Below are 19,194 nucleotides of genomic sequence, written 5' to 3' on the forward strand. Positions count from 1 at the left end.
TATTCCACAACTTTAGCCTCTCAGGGTCTAGAGAGGGCCTATGACTCAGAGGCTGAATTTAAAGTCATGAAGACAAAAAAAAAAGACCTAAATGAAATATCTCTGTGAGTGAGATCCCAGTGGAAAGAACAGGCCATCAAAGGAGGTACCTTTCTCTGAAGGGAGGAGAGAACTTCTACTTTGACTATGACCTTGTCTAAATAAGATCAGAGTTGGAGAACTTCCATAGCCTTGACAACTCATGACAAGAGCCTAGAGTGATTACTGACACCATAAATAAGAGTGTCAATTCTTAAATCAACAACAGGAGTCACTATGCACTTACTCCCCATGTAGGATCTCTGTCCTAATGTGTTGTACTATGTGAATCAATGGTATAGCTAGTAATCAAACAGTACTTTACACTTTTTGTTTCTGTGTGGGTGCAAACTGTTTAAATATTTACTTAATATATACTAAATTGATCTTCTATATATAAAGATAATTGAAAATGAATCTTGATGTGAATGGGATGGGAGAGGGAGTGGGAGATGGGAGGGTTACGGGTGGGAGGGAAATTATGGGGAGGAAAATGCCACTGTAATCCAAAAGCTGTACTTTGGAAATTTATATTTATTAAATAAAAGTTAAAAAAAAATAAAGTCATGAAGGCTACTCTGTCACTTGGGCAGCTCACGCCAGTAGGCCAGCACTCACCCAAAGCAGTTATACTGGCACATGGGCCCTGCACCTTATGAGCATGTTGGGCTCTAGATACATAGGAAGAAGCGGAAAATAGGTGATGTCTGAGTAATTCCCAGATCATCACTCAGTATTCCCAGGCTTAGCTTATGTGCTGCTACTTTCTTTCTGATAATCCTATGTGCTTTCCACTTTCTTTCTAGTTTTACTCAATACCTAGGTATTTTAATACAATGTTTGATAGAAATGGCAATAAAAAGTATCCTTTTCCTGTTTCTGATTTAAGAAGGAGCTCTTTTTACATTTCTCTATTAACCATGATGTAGTCTTTTAACAATCTGGAAGTTTTCTTCAATTTCTAGCTTAAAAGGAATTTTTTTATAGTCATGAAAAAGCATTGAATGATGCTGAAATTTTGAAAAACCTTGTGAAGACATTCATGTGATGATAATCCTTCAATATGTTAGCATACTGAGTGAATTTCATTAATAAATATTATGATGTGGCCGGCGCCGCGGCTCACTAGGCCAATCCTCCGCCTTGCGGCGCTGGCACACCGGGTTCTAGTCCCGGTCGGGGCACCGATCCTGTCCCGGTTGCCCCTCTTCCAGGCCAGCTCTCTGCTGTGGCCAGGGAGTGCAGTGGAGGATGGCCCAAGTCCTTGGACCCTGCACCCCATGGGAGACCAGGATAAGCACCTGGCTCCTGCCATCGGAACAGCGCGGTGCGCCGGCCGCAGCGCGCTACTGCGGCGGCCATTGGAGGGTGAACCAACGGCAAAAGGAAGACCTTTCTCTCTGTCTCTCTCTCTCTCACTGTCCACTCTGCCTGTCAAAATAAATAAATAAATAAATAAATAAATAAATAAATATTATGATGTTGAGCCAACACTGCATTCCTTGGTCATGGTTACACATTATTTGGTGTGACATTTAATTTGTGATTACATACATAAACATAAGTGTGGGTGGCATGTGTTTTGTCTTCTTTTCAATGTCCCATTGTATTGTTCTGTCACCCTTATATTTATCCTATTTGATATCAAGAGTATTTTAGTATTGTAAATGAATGCTGATTTCATTATTTCCTATCTTTGTTCTTTTCCTATCATTGTGTCATAGACCCATGACTGACTTAGAGAAGTATTTTTGACATATTTTTGTCGCATGTATTTTGTGGTTTTAAAATTTATTTATTTATTTATTTTAAAAAAAAATTTTTTTTGACAGGCAGAGTAGACAGTGAGAGAGAGAGACAGAGAGAAAGGTCTTCCTTTTGCGTTGGTTCACCTCCAACGGCTGCTGCGGCCAGCGCACTGCTGCTGGCGCATCGCACTGATTCGAAGCCAGGAGCCAGGTGCCTCTCCTGGTCTCCCATGCGGGTGCAGGGCCCAAGGACCTGGGCCATCCTCCACTGCCTTCCCGGGCCACAGCAGAGAGCTGGCCTGGAAGAGGGGCAACCGGGACAGGACCCGTCACCCTGACTGGGACTAGAACCCGGTGTGCTGGTGCTGCAGGTGGAGGATTAGCCTATTGAGCCATGCCGCCGGCCTTTTTTATTTAATTATTTTCATTTTATTAGAGAGGCAGAGAAAACTATTTTGCAGCCACTGGTTCACTCTCAAAATGCCTGTCAAAACCAGGAGTCTGAAACTCCATCCATATCTCACAGGTGGGTATCAGCCACTCAAGTACCTGAGCCGTCATCTGCTGCCTCCCAGGATGCTCATTAGCGGGAAGTTGCTTCATACTCAGACACTCCCAAATGGGACCACGAATTCCAGACTGGCTACTTAAGCTGCTGTGCCAAACGCCCACCCCTGTTTCAAATATTTTGGAATTCTGGTGTTAATCATGGAAACATTTATAATTAGGATGTATTCCTGATGCAGTAATCCTTTTATCATCATAAAATACTCTCTTCATTTCTACTAAGGTTTCTTATCTTAAAGTTGACCGAGCTGATATCAATATAGTCATGCTGACTTTCTTGAGGTTACAATTTGCATAGCACATCTTTTCCCTTTCAGTTGATTTATGCCTTTGACTATAAAGTATGTCTCTTAGAGAAACCATATTTTTGGAGCATTTTTAATGCATTCTGGTGACCCCTTCCTTTGGATTGACATCCATTACACTTAATATAATTATTTGTGTGATTGGATTTATGTCTTCAGTTTTCTATATGTTTGTCCTATGTCTCATGTTTTCTCTTTTACTGACACCTTCTATGTTAAACACACATTTTAAAGAGTACTATTTAACTTAGCTGTTGATTTTTATACTATGTTTTAAAGTTATTTTTCTCAGTGGTTGGGATATTATGCATCCCATATATATGCCCATGTATATGCCAAATTGACACTGATGTGATTCTTGCAAAAATTTTTTCTAATATAGGTTCATTACTTTCCCTATTTTATGTTATTGTCATATACATTATATCTCCATAAGCAAAAAATCAAAATATAGTATAATAATTCCTTTTTTCTGCAACTTTATGTTTTTGAAAGAAATGAGGCATATCTGGGGATATCTTAACTTTGCCTTAGTTCTTTGAAGGATACTTTTGCTTGATGTAGACACTGTATTTGTTAATGGTTTGTTAGCTTCTTGAATGTCATTCATTGCCTCTGGTCTCCATTATTTATTATGAGAAGTCAGCCAAAACTCATTTTTCCCCCCTATATATAGCAAGTCATTTTTTCCTTGTTACTTTTAAGGTTTTATCTTTAACTCTTTGGCTTTCAATAGTTTGACTGCGATGTGCTTAGGAGTGGATCTCTTTGTGTCTACTCTATTTGGGGTCTGTTGAACTTTCTGAATCTATAAATTGTTTTTTTTTTGTTGTTGTTGTTGTTCTTGAAGATGTATTTTTTTTTACTGAAAAAATAATTCATAAATTAACATTTTTTGGTTCATTTTCCATCAATTTTGGTCAGATATTCACCATCATTCTTTCATATTTTCTTTTGCTTTTTTCTTTGATTCTTGGACTCCAAGTGCACACACATGCTGTCAGGCTTGACATTGTCCCACAGGTCGCTGAAGCCCTTGTTTTCTTTTTAATTTATTAATTTTTTTATTTACATAAGGTGAACAAATTTCATGTGTTTCATATATACAGATTCAGGATCATAGTGATAATTCCCACCCTACCCTCCCTCCTATGCACACTCCCACACTCCCTCTTCCTTCCTTTCTTATTACTTCTTTTCATTTTTATAATGACATAGTTTCAGTTTATTTCATAATCATAAGCTTAATCCTACACTAACTATTTTTAATCAATGATTTTTCTTTCTCATCTTTGGATTAGAAATTTATATTGATCTACATTAAATTTATAGTTTATGACTTCTACTATCTCAAATTATTTTTGAGACCATATAGTGACAATTTCACTTTGGTTATTATCATTTTGGAGCCTGGAATTTTCATTGGTTTCTCTTTATAGTTTCTACTTCTTTATTGAGATTTCATATTTCTGAGTCATTATCATATTTTCCTTTAGTTCTTTAAACATGGTTTCATTCAACTCCTTAAACATCTATAATCACAGCTTTGAAATTTTTGCTGCCAAATCCAGTATCAGAGTGAGTGCCTTTTTTAAAAAAAAATATCAACTGAGTTGCTTTATGTTTTTCTCATTAGACAGTAGTCCAGCATTTTTCCATTCATTTTTCTCATTGATTTACTTTAATTACTTGAAAGGCAATGAAATATAGAGGGGTCACAAGAGAGAAAAAGAGCTTCCATCTGCTGGTTCATTCTCCAAATGCCTACAACTGGGACCAAATCAGGCTGAAGCTTGGAGCTCGGACTCAATCCGGATCTCCCACACAGGCATCATGACTCAGGGTGTGCATTGGAAAGCAGATAGGCGCTCCAACCTGTGGTGTGGGAGCACCACATGGCATCTCAGCTGCTGCACCAAATGCCTACCCAGAGTCAGTTTTTGATGACTGATTCCTCCTATGACTGTAAGTCCCAATTCTTGTTTCTGAGCCTGTTTCAGAATTTTGTTTTGGAAACTAGACATAATTTAAATAATAATTGTAGACCTCTGGTTTCTAATTTTTTAGATCTAAAGTTGTTTTGTAACTTGCCTAGACTTAATCTAAAGAATTTCTTCTCTTGCAATGTGGACCTGCTGATGTCTGCTCACTTTTAATATCTTTTTTTGTTCATATTTTTAAAGTTTTTTTTTTTTTCTTTTTTGGACAGGCAGAGTTAGACAGTGAGAGAGAGAGATACAGAGAGAGAAAAGTCTTCCTTTTCCGTTGGTTCACCCCCCCAAATGGCTGCTATGGCCAGCACTGCGCTGATCCGAAGCCAGGAGCCAGGTGCTTCCTCCTGGTCTCCGATGCGGATGCAGGGCCCAAGCACTTGAGCCATCCTCCACTGTCTTCCCAGGCCACAGCAGAGAGCTGGACTGGAACAGGAGCAACCGGGACAGAATCTGGCTCCCCGACCCTGACTAGAACCCGGGATGCCGGCGCCACAGGTGGAGGATTAGCCTAGTGAGATGCGGCGCCAGCCTTTTTTGTTAATTTTTAAAGATTTCTGGCTTCCCACGGGTCATAACTGTGCCCAGTTTAGTGGTTAGTCAGGTCACAAGGTTGTATCCAAACACCTCCATCCCATAAGGGTTCTGTCCTCAAAAGGTGGAACTGTGCATGGGCTGGACAATATATCCAAAAGTCAGGCATTTTTGGTATACTTCAACTTTTACTTGCTACTGGACTGATAGGAATTCCCTGTGAACAGACACACAGTAATCCAGTGAGCCAGGCTTGTACAGGATTTGCCTACCCCTTTCTCCCAGACTTCCCTATACATTTCTGGCTTGTTGGCTCCTTGCCTTAACCAGACTACATGTTAGCCTGGCAGCTGTGGATGTTACCTACTACCTTTGCTACTTATATCAACAGTGACACAAGTCACAAATTTTTGTTCTCACCTTATCTAGTCGATTCCTTCTGGCTGTAAAGATGCTGCTTTCTGGAGCCAACTGTATTTCTAACCAACTGAACCACAGGGGCCAGAGACGGCTTCAGACAAGAGGGCTTAAAACTCCCACCATTCTTACCCAAAGCACTGGCAATTTTTCAGAATTAACATTTCTTAAAACCTTGTTTGCCTTTTTTAAATTTCCAGAGTCTGCAAGCAATTGTTTTTGACAATTTTGCTCAGTTTTATATGTTTTTTCTGGCAGAGAGAATTTTTTAATCTCTTCCCTCCACCATAGTTAGAAATCCTGCCTTCCAGTGTATTTTTTGCCATTATGTTTATCCAATCAGTAGTATGCACCATACTAACATAAATGATTCTATAGCTGAGGCTGACAGTAAACCGTGATCACTTTTTCATGTTTGTTCGTTGGGGGAGTTAAAATACTTCATCATTTTCATTTGCTTAGATTAAATCTTCCTGGTCCATCATCTCAATATACAGTGTTATTTGATCAAACCTATCAGGTAAGCTATTGTTGTTGTTTTCTGATGTTGTTTCTCAGAGTCCTTCATTTTTGTATTCGAATCTCAAGGGGCTTTTCTCTGGATGTTCTGTATGGCTATTATTATGAGAATTTATTTTGTTTATTTTCTATGTCAAGGGCATTGTCTTCCCGGGCTAAATGTCAGTGTCTTGAGGGCCACATAAAATGGTGATTAAAACATGGGCTATGGATTTAGACCACTAGACCACAGGGTCCAGCTGAATATTATTATTTGTGTCACTGTGGAAATGCTGCTTATCTATGCCTCAGTTTCCCCATCAGTAAAGTGGTGGTGAGAAGAAAGAGATCGCATTCAATAAATAGTCCTGAAGATCAAGTGAGCTAATACAGGCATCCATCACCAAACAATGGACATATATACTGAGAAACTCATTGTTCCATGTTTTCATCCTTGTGCGAAGACTGTAGAGCATGCTTATACTAACTGATGGCCATGGCCTCACTAGGTGACACAAGTCTCGTGGGACTGCTGTCATCTATGCAGCTCACTGTTGGCTAAAATGTGACACAGTGCATGACTGTAAATGAATGTTTACTACAACCATCTTCTTGGAATATGTTCGGTGGAACACATCGAAGTTTCTGAGAAGTATGTAGGAGTATAATTTGGGGGACTTTGTATAAATGAAAATTCTACTCACATTTGATTATCTGACAGAGTATAGAAGCCTAGCTGTTATCCCATAACTTCTAGTGCTATTCACAAGCCCAAGGACATTCCAGCTGCCATCTTCTTCTTTTTTTTTTTTCATTTATTAAACTTTTATTTAATGAATATAAATTTCCAAAGTACAGCTTATGGGTTACAATGGCTTCCTCCCTCCCATAACTTCCCTTCCACCCGCAACCCTCCCCTTTCCCGCTCCCTCTCCCCTTCTATTCACATCAAGATTCATTTTCAATTCTCTTTATATACAGAAGATCAATTTAGTATATATTAGGTAAAGATTTCAACAGTTTGCCCCCATATAGCAACACAAAGTGAAAAAAATACTGTTGGAGTACTAGTTATAGCATTAAATATTTAATGCTGCCATCTTCTTTTGTCATTTTTTAAAAGTAGTGGAACTTACAGACCCACTTATCCTTGATGTTTTGAAATTTTATTCTGCTATGCCTTCAACTATTTCTCTTGCTGCTTATTTTCCCTGACTATTCTGTTGCCTATAAGAATCACTTCACAATTTTTATTGTGCAATAGCTTTGATAATTTCCTCTCATGTCCTCCCTTTCTATTCAGATTTCCTGGAACTCATTTTAATTAAAGTCTGTGGCTAAGGGATTGATCCTTGGCTGTTTCTTGGAGCTGTCACAATGAAATATAAAGTGCACAGCTTGAACAGAAATTTATTTCTCATAATTCTGAAGGATGAGAAATCCAAGATCAATGTGCCAGCCATGTGGGTTTAATGCTGAGGTTCCTACTCCTAGCGTGTAAGCAACTCTCACCTTCCTATGTACTCACATGATCTCACATGCACAGAGAAAGGAGAGGGAAGCCTGTTACTCTTTTTATAATGAAGCCAGTGCTGTTGGGTTAAGGCTCCACTCTTACGACCTCCTTTAACCTTTATGAAACTTCTTATAGGCCCTGTCTCCAAATGCTACAGTGTTGAGAGTTAGGGCTTAGGCATATGCATTTTGGAGAACGCACTTCAGTCCATAGATATCTTCTAATCAGATTATTTTTCTATTTACATTGTTCCTCTTGTTGAATCTTTCTTCATTCTGGCAAGTTCTCTTCTAAAACTGCTACTGAATTCTTTTGAAAGTTCTGTCACCTTATTTTTGTTTCCAAAAGCTCTTTTATTTTCTGATTTTTCTCCTTCATATTACTTTGTTTTGTTTCATGGATGTACCATATCCCATCTTTCTGAACATGTGCATAGTAAGAACCTCAGGTCCACAGTCAGATTTTTCCCCTCAGACTACCCTTCCTGCTTGCTTTGTATTTGGCTTCTGGAATTGGAGGCTTTTTCAATTATCTGATGATCTTTGGTCTTCCCTTGAATGAGGCAACAAAATCTCAGGGAAGTTAGGACTTTTTGGCCGAATAGCAAGATTATTTTTAATTATTTGATCCCAAAGTATTAAAATAATATCATCTTTGGGGGGAAAACTGGTTTTACAGCAGTTAGGTTAGCTGTAGTAGCAACAAAACCAAGTGCAGTGGCTTAACACAATAAATGTTTACCATTCCCACCAGGTGTCTGCATGGGTTGGCTTTTCCCATACAACTAGAATTCCTGAGGGGAGCTAAACTTTTGAAGGATACAGGTTTGTTTTGGCTCACAGTTTGGAGGTTCTCAGTCCAAGATTGAGTGGCCCATTACTCTGGCATCTAACAAGTGCTAGTAGGATTACATGGCAATCCAAGAAGCAGAAAGGCATGAACCCTGCTCATTGGTGTGGTGTCTTCTTATGAAACCAGCATGCTTCATTCATGAAGATCCACTTTAGAAACCTAATGCAATCCAACCGCTTCCCACAGGCTGCACCTTCTGCCCCTATAATTGGATAAATTTCATCCTGATCCCATTTACATAAGACTGAGGGATCAAGTCTTCAACACATGGGCCTTTGGGGGGAGGTGCCCAAACTATTACCCAAGCTGTAAGAGTGCCCAATGATGATTACTCCAAATAATCTTATGATGCCATACTTTCAACAGGGTATTTCATTTGTCACAGCAGGAGAAAAAGAGAACATGTAAAACCGTGCACAGATGTACATACATGTCTTTTTCTACTCTTATTTAATTGATGCAAGTTACATGTCCACATCTAACTTCAAAGAGTGGGAAAATGCTGCCCTTCCAAGTGTCCAGAAGGAGAGGATACCAGAAATACAAGATAGTAGCACCAATGTTTACCATGCTGACTGATTCTTGCCCTTAGAAGCCTTATTCTTGATTTTCTCATTGTTTCTTAGCATATTAGTCACTCAGCACCCACTCAGCAAAATACTAGGAACTTTCTCTTTTTCTGATGAATAAAGAACATTGGCTATATTAAATGGAACTCCAGAAAAGCTAGACAAATGATGAATTCCACTGCTACTACACTTCCTACAGAGTTAGAAAACTACAACAACAAAACACTGGAATTTAATTTTTCCGTCATCCTGTGTCTCCTGATTTACTCTTGATCGTAATCACAACAACAGCAAAGGGATGAAGCCTTGTGGAAATGACAGTCACACCAAATGGGGTTGTAGTTTGGAGCTGGTTGTGGCCAGCCACAAAGAGACCAGTTTTGTAGTAACTGATCAATTCCTTTAAGAAGGTACACATGACAGAGTGAAACTGGCAAAAGAGAGGCTCTGCTAAAGTCTTTTAGGACTTGGAGTAAGGAACAACCAGACAGCTTATCTTCAGATGTTCAGGCAGAGATGATAGATCTCAGGTTGCCCAGACAGAAGCCATGTAGGTTTCCCAATAATACAGGAGAGTCTGAATTTTTTTCAGACTTCAGATGTGACCTCCCTCTCTCAAAGCCTCCCAGTGAACAAATCCCAGGCATCACTGTTTAGGGATGCCAGGCACCATTGTGACTGCAAAGGAGACAAAATCGTCACTACAAGTTCATGGGCAGACTTGAAAGTCAGCCTGCTCTCTGCCTTCAGTTTCACAGAAACTAACTTTTCAAGATGCACACAGATGGATAGCTAACTCGTTGTTTCATTCTTTAATGTTATTAGATGTTAAATTTCTAGTAGTAGTGATCATTTTTATTCAGTGAACTAACACAGGAGGCTACAATTAACATACTTGTTATAAAACATTGATTTGTTCCAAAATTTGGAGCTAAAATGGTCATCCAATGAATGCTCAGGCCCTGTCACCCTAAGTCACCTATTGAGCTTTCTAAGCCCAGTCTACAGAAGGTTCATTCCCCTCTATAAGAGGAGAGTGGCTGAGAAAGCTCCTAGACCATTATGGACCTCCAGATGTGGCAAAAATCTTCCTGCTCTGCCCCAGAAAACACAGTGACAGTCCTAGGCACTTACTACTGTGCAGAACCCTTGCTCACTTATGCAATGCTGTTAAAGAGGCCATTTACACCTTTAAGGCCCAGTATCAGGGGCAGCTCATTTGTCAACTGAGGGCTCCACATCACTGTGGAACACCCCTTGGAGCAGGTAACTTTCTGCAGAATGGACAATCTAGAGGAGCCCACAGTTGGAGGCTTTTGGGCCACAACCTCCCCAGAGTCTGTGTGTCTACTCCTCTGTATTTCAAGTCATCCCTCCAGGCAAACTCTCCAGCCACAAACAGCTTCAAAATTCTGCCCAAGAACTTTGTCCATCTCTTCCAATGGTCCACTTCAGGGTTTTCCTACTTTACTTCTGATTCTCTCACTGTCTCCTGTCTGTCTGGATATGTTTAGTTCTATTTGGTTAGCAACCTCCCTCCATTGTTGACAATACTCAGCTCTCTGTCTATTCAAAGAATCAGGCTGCAAATAATGAAATACACTCACCGAACCCAACTAGCATTTCATCTCTTGAGCAGGCTTTCATTGTGTACCCAGGAGACAGGGGGTCTAAGCTAATTGACTTTTAACTCTACATTCCAACCTATTGTCTGCTTCCATGAAGTTGGCTTCGTTTATTGTGTTTCTCATGAACAAAACTCAATCTAATTAACTGCAAAAAGTGTGTTCCCGTCAACTCACTCGAGTCACATGAGAAATCTTGTGGGATTTCTTAGGTTGCAGGAGAATAATTTCCCCCAAATGACAAGAAGTAGGCCACATTGGGTTGGAATCCCCCCCCCCATTACACCTCCTCCTGACAATAAACAGAAGACAAATGGATAAACTCATACCCCGCATCTACATAGCAGCCTCAGGACTCCTGGGATTCACAGGGAAGAATGGCTTCCGAGTTTCTATTTTTATCCAAAGGTACCGAAGTGCATTCTTACAGTTCAATGATTAATCACGTCATCACTGTGCTACTTCATCCCTTTCTGTGCCACGTACCATAGGACAAAGCGGGACATACACATTTTCTGGCATTTATTCCATTCAAATACTTCCCAACATTTGTAGCTATAATCTCAAGTATTATCTAGCATAAGTAGTCTGTGAGATTGTGAATGTTTGCCAACATGGTCTCCTTTCTAAGCAAAATTACACCACACGCTTACAGGCTCATCCACTCCTTACCAGGGCACAAGACAAAAACTTAGTCTCAATTTTTCCCATCCAGAAAAAACTGTTTTGTCACCTCCAGTTTATGGTATAATCTCTATGCTGCTACTTATTTATTTGTTCATTCATGCATTCATCCATTTGAGAAGCAACGAGAGCAAGAGAGATACATGGAGAGAGTTCCTATCAATAGCTTCAGTTCTCAAGATACTGCAGTGGCTACAGACCAAACCTAGGAGCCTAGAAACTCGGTCAAGGTCTCTGACATGGGTGACAGCGGCCTAACTACCCGAGTCATCACTTACTGCCTCCCAGGGTGTACCTGAGCAGAAAGCTGGAGTCAGAGCCTGCTGGGACTCAAATCTAAGCAGTCCAACTGTCCACTCCCAGCTGTTTGTCAATAAGGCTTCCAAATTACATTCAAACAGAAAACACATAAATCAACTCCAACTCCAGAACAAAATGAGACTCAAAGAGACTTTTAAGCAATTCCTGGGAAATAAAAGAACAGAGAGAGGTGGGCATTGTGGTGCATTGGGTTAAGCCTGCTCTTGGGATGCCAGCATCCCACCACAGAGCACTGGTTTGAGTCCAGGTACCTCTGCTTCTGATCCAATTTCCTGCTAATGCATCCTGGAAGGCAGCAAATAATGAATCAAGTACTTGGGTCCCTACCACCATGTGGGAGTCATGAATTGAGTTCCTAGTTCCTGGCTTTGGCCTACCCAAGCCCTGGCTGTTGCCAGTATTTGGAAAGTAAACCAGCAGAAGGAAGATATTCTCTCTCTTGCTTTAACTTTCAAGTAGTTGAAAATAAAGATCTTTTTTTTTAAAGAAAGGAGTGGAAAGATCTGAAAAGTTAAGTGAGATGAAAGATGTATGCAGGGTCTTCACAAAGTTCATGGAAAATGAATACTGTTTTTTAAAGTTTGTTTAAGGAATACAACTTAATAAATTTAATATATGCAGATTTGGGAACATGGTGATTCCCCCCCCACACTTACCTCCCACCCATACTCCCACGTTGCTTCCTCCTCTCTCTTCCTTTCCCATTCTTATTCTTCAGCGATCAATTTTCAGTTAATTTTTATACTTATAAAATTTCAGCTCACATGCATAATATTTTTTAAAACTATGCATGGATTTCAAAATTTTTCACACCAAAATAAATGTCTTTTACTTCCATTTCCTATCAAGTTTCTGAAATACCATCATATACCTTGTGCTGGCCAAATGATCTCTGTCTTTCCTCCCATAAGAACATTCTACCACTGAGCTGTCATTAAACAGATATCCTTTTGGAATTCTTTTACATAGATTGGTTAACATAATGGACATATTTTCTGTCTCTGCCTCTTGCAATCAAAAACACACTTGAAGGGCCATCGCTGAGGCATGGCAGGTAAAAGCCTCCCCCTGCAGTGCCAGCATCCTATATGCATGCCAGTTCAAGTCTTGGATGCTCCACTTTTCATTCAGCTCTCTGCTATGTCCTGGGAATGCAGTAGAAGATGGCCCAAATTCATGGGCCCCTGTACCCGTGTAGTAGACCCAGAGGATGTTCCAGGCTCCTGGCTTCAGATCTGTTCAGCTCTGGTCATTGCAACCATTTGGAGAGTGAATCAGTGGATGGAAGACTCTCTCTCTGCCTCTGCCTCTCTGTAACTCTGCCTTTCAAATAATTAAATAAATCTTTTTTTTAAAAAAAACACTTAATCAGCATGGGCAGGTGGGGTCATAGGTACAGCCTGAATCATGACAGAAATTGCTTTATGTAAGGAATCCAAAACGGAGCCTGGTCACTTCTAATCAACTGTTCAACTTAGAAGGAGGTAACAATCTAAAGAAAGGTGTTGTTTATATTGTAGTTATTTGTTTATTTAGTTATTACTCTTATCATTATTATATAATAATTGAATTTGCTATGCATGTATGGACAACTGAGTGGCAGACACTGTGAGAAAGCAGGTTAATCCACTAATTGGAAGAGCAGCATTCCATATTATTGTGCCAGTGTGAATTCCAGCTGCTCTGTTTTCAATCCAGCTTCCTCTAATGCTTCCTGGGAAAGCAACAGATGATGGCTCAGGTGTGTGGGCCCCTGCAACCCACACGGAACACTTGGATAGAGTTCTAGGTTCCTGGCTTTAGCCTGGTCCAGCCCTAGTTGTTGCAAACCAGCAGAAAGAAGATCTTGGTCTCTCTCTCTTTCAAGGAAATGAAAATAAACATTTAAAAAAGAGACACTGAAAAATTTAAAGCAGTGAATTCCCAATCCTGCCTGTGGGAAACACAGTATCTACTGTGAAATACTTGAGGTATTGTAGAGTTTTCCTAGTTCAAATACCTCATTTCAGAAGAGAATGCAACACATGAGGGCTGAAAGGATTTGTGCTTTATTGAGAATCACTGAGCTAATTAGTGCCAGAACTGGAATGAAACTTGGGTTTCAAATTCCTAATTCAATGTACTTTTTATTACCCTAGTTGCCTTTGTGCAATGATTCAAGATCGAGCCAAGTCAATGTATCCTAAGATGAATTTATCCATTTATTTTAATTTTGTTGAGAAAAACATTTCAGAATACAGTAAAGTACCAAGAATAGTATATTGAGACTGGAATACATACTATCCAGTTTAATACAAAATGTTATAGTCACAATGAAAACCATTTCTGACCTCTTTTAACCCCTTTTCTTTATATCCTTCCCAAGAGGTGTCTAGCATCTTGAATTTGCAGTATACCTTTTCCATGAATATTTTAAGCTTCACTACATATGTATGTATCCATAAGTAATATATAGTATTATTTTACATGTTTTAAGGCTTTATAAATGGGATGCTTAAGGATATGCTACACACAGAAACACAGAAAGATAGTCATCATTAAAAAAGAATATGAAGGCAGAAAATCACCTATTAAAAATACAGTGGAAATCCAAGGCAATCAATAGAAATATTTATAGAAAAATAGCAGGGCCAAGTTATTATTTATCAATAGTAACTTTGAATATAAATGACCTACATTCTTCTACTAAAAGACACAGACTGGTTGAATGGACTGAAAAATCTATTTACAAATCTATTTGCTGCCTGCAAGAAACAGATCTCCCAATCAAAGATACACGCAGAGTGATGTGAAAGGATGGGAAAAGATACTCCATGCTAACAGAAAGCAAAAAAGATCAGGTGTAGCCATGTTAATGTCAGACAAAATATATTTTAGCACAAAAACTGTCAAAAAAGACAAAGAAGGGGGAGAGCAGCAAGATGGTGGAATAGGAAGGGAGTACACTGATAGTCCAGGAAGAGACAGTTTAATAAATGTGGAGATACTGCAGGTTCAAGGAAGAGTAGGGGAAGAAACAGCAGAGGAAACTCTTCTGGAACTAGAGATTCACAGTGGACCTGAGTGGAGAGCGTGGGAGCCCAAGTTCAGGACACCAGCGGCAGAATCAACACAACAGTGCAGGAACGCGAGGTGAGCCGAACCTCAATAGCCCAAGACACCAGTGGGAAAGCGGAAAGAGGAGACTAGAGGGAACGAGGCTTGAAACTCCGTGGGGAAAAGTTCACCAGGCTAACTAGAAGAGAGAGAGGAAAAAAAAAGTGACCGATATGGACACAAGTTTCCCTCTCTCTGCTCACCACTCAAAAGCGAGCAAGACAAAGAGCAGGCGCCATTTTGGACATACGTCATAAGCAGGGCGACCTCAGGTCTGCACCGGCCTGGAGCCTAGCAGAAAAACCTGACTCTGGAGGGGGTGAAATAACAGGAGATTAGGATCTAACTTGGCAACCCAGTGGGAGACTGCAGGAGAATTGGAGCCCACACTGAGGGCAGCACAGATTCCCCGTGTGGTCCTTGGGAAAGAGCTTCCAACCTCTGGCTCCTGTGGGTATATCATTCGCCTGCTAACTACCTCCAATTCCATTCAGCTGTGTGGAATTACTCCCCTTTTGAATCAAAAAGAAAAAAAAAGAATGAAAGAAAGAGAGATTTACCATGCCTAAAATGGGAGTGTCACCTTTGGCACACCCTCAACCCTGAGGAACCAAACAGAGCTCTCAGGCCACACTCATCTCAAGCCTCTAAAGCTCCATCGAAAGCAGACAGTACACTTAACCTAGAGCCATAGTATAACAAGAAAAAACACCACAATGAAGAAACCAAATATCTCCAACATGCCAAACAACAAACACAAAACTGAGGTAACAAGAACAAGGAAGACACTATGACGCCCCCAAATGAAAAAGACACCCCAATTCAAGATTATGAAGATGATGAGATAGAAGAAATGCAAGAAGCGGATCTCAAAAAATTGATAAGAACATTAAGAAGTTCTCAAAAACAAATTCTTGAACTATAGAAATCCTTAATGGACAAGATAGAAAATCTCTCTCATGAAAATGAAATATTAAGGAGGAATCAGAATGAAATGAAACAACTAGTAGAACAAGAAACTGTGATAATGACGAGAAATCATAATGAAATGAAGAATTCGATTGATCAAATGACATACACATTAGAGAGCCTTAAAAGCAGAATGGGTGAAGCAGAAGAGAGAATATCAGACTTAAAGACAGAGAACTGGAAAGGAAACAGGCAAACCAAAGAAAAGGAGAGGAAATTAGAAATATAAAAATACTGTCAGGATTCTACAGGATACTATTAAAAAACCTAACATTCGGGTTCTAAGAGTTCCTGAAGGCATGGAGAGAGACAAAGGATTTGAAGGCCTTTTTAGTGAGATACTAGAGGAAATTTCCCAGGTTTGGAGAAGGACCGAGACATCCTAGTACAGGAAGCTCATAGAACCCCTAGTAAACATGACCAAAAGAGATCCTCACCAAGACATGTTGTAATCAAACTCACCACAGTGAAACATAAAGAAAAGATTCTAAAATGTGCAAGAGAGAAACGTCAGATTACTCTCAGGGGATCTCCAATTAGACTCACAGCAGACTTCTCATCAGAAACCCTACAAGCTAGAAGGGAATGGCGAGATATAGCCCAGCTACTAAGAGAGAAAAACTGCCAGCCCAGAATATTATATCCTGCAAAGCTCTCATTTGTGAATGAAGGTGAAATTAAGACTTTTCATAGCAAACAGAAATTGAAAGAATTAGTTGCCACTCATCCTGCCCTGCAAAAGATGCTTAAAGATGTGTTACACACAGAAACACAGAAACACGGTCACCAATATGAAAGAAGGTAAAGGAAGGAAACCTCATAGCAAAAGATCACAGGAAGCTCAATTTCTCTTTGACATAGAATTAAAATCTGATTCTCTGTTAAAGCAATATGTTAAAGTAATCTACTATGTTCTCTTGATGTCTGTTAAATTCTAATTGTTCAAAAACTGCTGAATTTTTATTAAGAGCTAAGGGTTATTTAAATATGTGCTTATTTTCAAAGATTTGAATAATCACCTTGTAACAATGATCAAATTTGGTCTATGTTATGTCATGATTTTAAGGAATCTTATTTCAACCAGATATTTTGGATTTTGAGCCTTCTTGCCGTTCTTGACAGGCATTCAAAAAATCAAAGTTCCAAACAATCTGGACTCTAAAATTTCCAGTAAATCCTGGACTTTGGTTTTTCCAGTTTGGGCCCAACTGCAAAAATCGAAGGACCTATGTCTCTCATCTTATAGAGACACCAACTAATCAGGCTATTTGGATCATATTAGACATACTGTCAAGATGTGATGTGGTACTAAATTTTAAGTTTCTATAATGGAAAATGCTATTAATACAAATGTTTGAGAATTAAAAAGTTTAATGATCTTGTGTTACCAGACATGATAGTTATCTTAATGAGAAAGCCCCAGAGGCCTAAAGGGTTAAATACTTGTAAAATCCTACAGGTGCTTTCAAAAATACTGTGAAGTGAACAAGTGCCTCTTGTTGGTTGATGAGTTTATAATTTTAAACATGGCAACTTAAAGTCTTTTGTCATCCACAGTTATATATGATGTGCTGCTCATAAAACTAAAGCGTTGTTGGTTCTGTGTTTAGCTGTCCTCCTATAGGTTCCTATGGACTTTTCCCAGCCACTTCTATTGTATTCAGTACTTTGGGATGGCTCTGTAAACAGATGAAGCCAATAATGTATTAACAGTACCAACTGAGAGAAAGTATGGTTAACTGAGGTTACTAAAAACAAAAAGCAATTCAAATCAATTGGCAATCTACAAAAAGAGATAAAGATTTTAAAAGCTATTATTAAAATTGCTATATTGGTCTATTATGTTATGTTATATGTGTGTACATATTGTATGTCCACATGGGAAAATTTTATTAAGAGTTTTATTTTAAATGGCTTATAGATAAGATTGTCCATAAATTTAAGCTGCTAAAATTAATCAAAGATACATTTTAATTCGTGTGACCTGAATCTCTGCATCATATGTTTTATACTTGTTGGTAGAAAGAAACTAAGAACATTTTATATGGTTGTGCTTAAGTTTACTGGTTAAACAAACTACACCATGTTAGATATTTAAGATGTGTTTTCAAATACATGATTCTTAAAATTTATAGAAGGCATTGGACCTTCTGGTAAATGTTTTCTTAAGTTGTTATCTAATGGTTGAAACTGTTTGCTAAGTATTCATGTGATATTGCTATTGTCAGCAAGCGATCTAGGACTTGCTCCCTCATTTCTCTTCAAGGTAGGAAACTAATTCTATTATGAAGGAATTTGTAGGACGCACAATTTAATCTTTAGACCTTATAAAAGAGATGGCTAACATTTTTCTGTAATAGCATAGCCAAAATAAGAACTTAAATAATAATCTCATAGCTAGATTCACTTCGCCATCAGCCAAGTATACAGTAAGTAGGAAAAACCTCCCTTTCAGACCAAAGGGAAAGAAAGTTTTTAAGTGAGAATATAATTTTCCTCATGGGTATTGTCTACCTTAGAAAAACTACTACAGAACATGCCTGTGACTATAGACTTGTAGTTCAGTCCACCGAAGATTAGAGATAGGACTTGGGCACTCCCTTGACTTGCATCCTCTGGTCTGCTTTAACACAAACCAGGAGGAAAAGAAAGCTAGGCATCAGAAGCAATGGGTGGCCGGCCTATTAATGGCTGATCTGTACAGTGATCTGCCCTCAAGGAGACCCAACAGGCCAGTCCACTGCAGTGGCATAAGCCAACTAAGAGAAGCCACCACTGGTGATATTTGGTAGAATTTAGACATCAGAAAGAACCATGATGTGATTCATTGAACACAACAGGTAAATAAAAACCCACAACTCCATGGTTATTTTTAAAAAGGTAAAGAATAAATTCATTTGCCACTGTTAAAGTTGATGTATCATTTCCTTATTCAGAAAGTTTGTAATTTTAGGGTAACTAAAAGTTATCCTCCATTTGGGGAGAGACTATAGTTCATCCTGAGTTGTTGAGAAGAATATCTATATAATGTATATAGATTCCTCTCATTAAAATACAATGAGAAGAATACCAGATCAAGAATGCAGGAAGAATGATAAAATTAGAAAATTACCTACATTGTGATATCCAGGAAGATAACTTAACTTATACAGGCATGGATCATCAATAAATATTAAAATCAAGATTTGAAATGTTGATGGAAACATGATATTTGCACAGAGCCAGAGACTTGCCAATGGCAAAGGACTAGGATAATACTTACAGTGGGAAGATCTGTCCACCTTAACCTTGTGATGACACTTAGCATCACTAACAGGGAAGCAATGAGGCAGCAGGTGGCTGCTGCCATGCCACAGAATGAGTGACACAGCAATTCTTTTGCCCAAGAACACCTGCTCTGGCACTGCGAGTCTTGCATCTCCAA

Source organism: Lepus europaeus, chromosome 1 (genome assembly GCF_033115175.1).
Source record: "Lepus europaeus isolate LE1 chromosome 1, mLepTim1.pri, whole genome shotgun sequence".
In the NCBI taxonomy this organism is placed as follows: Eukaryota; Metazoa; Chordata; class Mammalia; order Lagomorpha; family Leporidae; genus Lepus; species Lepus europaeus.